Genomic DNA, 4,578 nt, shown 5'->3' with positions numbered 1-4,578 from the left:
GCCAAGTTACGTCGTCATTCTTCGAATAAAGTATGGACTATTATATATTGCTGGAAAGCCCTGGATGTCGACTTTCCAACGCCGTTGAGAGCGCGCCAATTGGAGTTCTGTAGCTCCAGAAAATACATTTTGAGTGCAGGGAGGTCAGATTCCAACAGCATCAGCAGTCCTTTTGTCAGCCTTCTTCAGAGTTTTGCTCAAATCCCTCAATTTCAGTCAGAATTTACCTGAAATCACAAAAAAACACACAAACTCATAGTAAAGTCCAGAAATGTGAATTTAACATAAAAACTAGTGAAAACATCCCTAAAAGTAGCTTAAACTTACTAAAAACTACCTAAAAACAATGCCAAAAAGCGTATAAATTATCCGCTCATCAAGCAACTTCTTCTCAGTATTTAGCTTTGTTGTTCGATATCTAGAAAACCGAAGCTCACAGTAGAGGTTGGGGAATTTGTCTGGGTTGGTGGAAGGCAATAGCTGATTTTCTTTTTCCTCATCATTCAATGGATTCTTAGCATAATGCTTGTAGATGGACGGAACGGAGGGTGTAGAGAGTTTTCTTTTCTTGGAGGCAGTGGCTATGGCTTTGCCCTTGTCCGACATCCTGAAAAATATGATAGAGTATATAAAACATTTAGCATGTAACAAAGAAGGCATGTTCAGGATACAAATGACAAAAACAATCATGATGTTGCAAGGAATAAGCAAGAGTGAAAAAGGTGAACCAAAAGGAAATGGAAGAAGTCGTGGTTCATGTTCACCATGATTGTGCAAATCCGGGAAGTCAAAAGGAAATGGAAATTTGCCCAAAGCTGAAATAAAGATCAAAATGGAACTAATTTCCTTGAAAATTGGGCAGCATTCCAGCTTAAAATTGGATGTTCCTGGATAGCAAATTAGCACAATTAGCACAGAAAAACAACATCAATTACGCACAGCAGCAAATAGATAATATTTAGCAACATATATCGCATGAAATAACAACCCAAAATCAACATACAGTATCCAGGGAAGCAAGCAGCAAATATGCACATACGGAGCAATTATCAGGCCTAGAATCCTCTATCCAGCCCTAGCTACCTAACCGCAGTTATATCTATCTAACCTAACATGCAAAAATTGAATTTAAACGAACTAACAGAGAATTAGACTAACTTAACAGAAATTGAAGATTAACAGAAAAAAAAACAGAAAAAACAGAAGTTGAGCGGGACCTGGGAGCTGAGGGGAACTGGGAATGGAAAAGGAAGAGGGGTAATTGATCGGAATTGATGGGGGCAGAGGTCAGCGCCGCCGTGGACGGAGGCTGGGAGAGTGGATGGTTGCGGTGGCGTTCGGAGGAATGAGTGGAAGAATGCCGGCAAGATTGCGTGCGAAGAAGAGAGAGAAGAGGGGCGCCGAGGGTTACTGCTGGCAGCGATGGTGGGACGGCGGCAGTGGTGGCTGTCGGCGGTAGAAGGAAGAGGAGGAGAGTTAGAGGCGGAGTGGGCAAGTGAGAGAAAGGATGAGAGTGAGTGGTGATGAAAGAAAGAGAAGGAAAAAGAAAGGAGGTTGACCGGCGGTGGAGGCTGTCGCTGCTGCCGCGGCGGTTATGGAGGTTGAGGGAGAAGACAAAGGGAATGGTGAGAAGGGAACGGGGGTGCGCGACTGCGCAGTGTGTTTCGCGTGCTAGGGTTATCCCAATTTTTGAATCGACGCGCGCGCGCACCTTGCGCGTCTGCGTCCCTTGAGGAAACTTGGGACCTACGCGTGCGCGTACAACGCGCTTGAGCGTGGATGAGTCAAACCAGGATAGGACGCGTGCGCGTACAGGGTGCGCACACGTGCATGGAGTTGGGCTAGAGGCTTAGAGTTAGCCCAACTCAGGCCTAACTCTCTGGAAAATGGCCTAGAGTTCGCGCTACCAGACAGGCGCGCACGCGCACGTACGCGTCCGCGTACATTAGAGTGGGCCTGAGGCTTGGAATGGGCTTGAGACACGCCCAACTCTCGGGTTAGAGGCCTAGATTGGTGGCAGCACGTAAAGACGCGCGCGCGGCAAGTGCGCATCCGCGTACATAGTTGATTTGCGATAAGGCGCGCTGGCGCAATGCGTGCGCTCGCGTCTTGTCCATTAGTGACATACAAGCGCGCACGCGGCAGGTGCGCGTTCGCGCAGGTCGAGTTGGGCCAGGGTCTTAAAAATGGCCTAGAAATGGCTCAACTCTCTGGGGTTTAGCTCAATCAATTGCAGCATCAAATCGGCGCGGACGCGGCAGATGCGCGTTCGCGCAAATGACCACGTTCTCATAAACGGCGCGCACGCACGTAGGGCGCGTCCGCGTGGGTCAGGTTGGGCTCAGGCCATAATGTTTGCCCAAGAGAGGCCCAACTCTCGGGTAATGTAGGCGATGTTGCATCCGCGCAGGGGCGCGTGCGCGTACTTTGTGCGCACGCATCCAGCCCCTCTCTCTTTTTTTTTCATGAATTATGCTGGGTGTTCCCCATAGTATTCACAACTCTTATTCATTCAACCATCACACAATTCACAAAAATACAATTTTGATATTATTTATCTACTACTAAACACAACATGCATGTGACTAAACTAACATTTAAGTTGTACAAACAAGTTTGTATGAAACATCTACCTATAATGGTGACTAAAATCACTTATTAAGTAAATTTAAAAGAGAATGGAAAGAGTTTACCATGGTGGGGTGTCTCCCACCTAGCACTTTTAGTTTAAGTCCTTAAGTTGGACATTTTGAGATGGTTGTTGTCATGGCGGCTTATGTTTGTACTCATCCTTGAATCTCCAAGGATCTTTGCTCCCCAATTGGTTGACAGAATTTCCAACCATTTTTATTAAGCTTGGGCAGAATTCCACCCAAAATATGAGTCCCCATAGTTGGTCTTCACATAGCGAACCGGGATCCCATATCTTGTTTTCGCACCCATCCATTAGTTGAATTTCACGATTTTGGCGGATGGGTGGTTGACCTAAGGGTGATTGACACATAGAATTCTCTTTACTCCACCAATGCTTCCTTCTAGATCCATATGAAGTGATTCTTGTCCCAACATCATCCCTATACCTTAAAGCTTTGACCTTGATAAGCTTAACACCAACTTTCCAGCCACTACACAACTCATTCTTACTTTTAATTCCACAAAGAGTTCTAAGTTGACCATCATTTTCAATCAAACCATATTCAAGTGAGAAATTAAAGCTTAGAGATAGAGATTTTACCCACTTAAATGTTGTATTGGATGGTAACTCGGGAAGGGAGGCTTCCCCACACGTAGACAATGCAAGGTCCACTTCCTTGTGCTCTTCTTTGTGTATTTCCACCTCTTCACAAGCTTCTTCAAATTCAACCTCATCCTCTTTATTAAGTGGCTCGGTGTTGTCTTCAAGAACTTCATTTCGTCTAATGCGAGGTGATTCAATTTTGGATAGAAATTCATTGATGAGTGAGTTCATCTCTTGATCAACCTCTTCATACTCTTCAATTTCAATATACACCATGCCAACCTGTTCCTCTTGGTAGCTTGTTTTCGACTCGTTCTCTTCCTCATTGCTCACCAAAGGTATGGGAGATTGTGCACACTCTTCTATAATTTCAACTCCATGTCCAATGGGAGAGGATTCAATTGTGGATAGAAATTCATCCATGTAAGCTTCTTCCAAGTCTTCAACGATGATATGCCTTGGAGGTTGCGCACCCTCTTCAACATCAATATCAAGCTTCTTGAAAGAGGGTTCCATGATGCTACATTCCCATGGATTTTCAACATCTCCTAATTCTTCAACCATTTCTTCCCGTTCTTCAATGACCATAGGCTCCTCCAATTGTTCCAACACAAAATTTGACTCCTCCTTCTCTACCGGATTTCCCACTTTCTCCTTCATGGTTTGCTCTTCACATTTGGTCACGGAAGTACCTTGAATATTCAAACATTGGTGGGCTAAAGTGTGCACCACCTTCGTCAAATTGGTCACAAACTCAAGTGTATCCCGCTTCATGGCTTCTTGTCCTTGAAGTAACAAAGTGAGAGAATCGCCCGTTGAGGCTTGTGGTGGGTAGGGAGGTTCATCATTTTGAAAAGAGGATTCATAATAGGAAGATGGTTCTTTTTGGTAAAGTTGTGGAGATTGTATGTATTGAGGTGGTTCTTGGAAGTAATCTTGATAGGGTTGTGGTGGTTCGAAGGGTTCTTGCTCATAATTGTCATAAAAACATGGGATGGATGATTGGTTGTACGATGGGTATGGGTCATAGGAAGGTGCTTGGTGTGGAGGGGCTTGTGAAAATGGTTGGGGTTCATGTTGAGGATATGGTTCATAGGCATATGGTGGTGGTTCTTGAAAGTCACAAGGTGATTCACCATAGCCATTGGGTTGATATGCATCATAGAATGGCTCTTCTTCATAGTGCATTAGTGGAGGTTGTTGCCATGAAGATTGATCATATGCATATGGCTCCTCCCACCTTTGATTGTTCCATCCTTGATACACATCCTCATTGAAGCTCTCATCACCTACAACATAATTAGAACCAAACTCATAGCCAAAGTGAGAATTCATGGTGG

Source organism: Arachis duranensis, chromosome 3 (genome assembly GCF_000817695.3).
Source record: "Arachis duranensis cultivar V14167 chromosome 3, aradu.V14167.gnm2.J7QH, whole genome shotgun sequence".
NCBI classification, from domain to species: Eukaryota; Viridiplantae; Streptophyta; class Magnoliopsida; order Fabales; family Fabaceae; genus Arachis; species Arachis duranensis.
The sequence above is the reverse complement of the archived record's forward strand: the minus strand, read 5'-3'. Positions refer to the sequence as shown.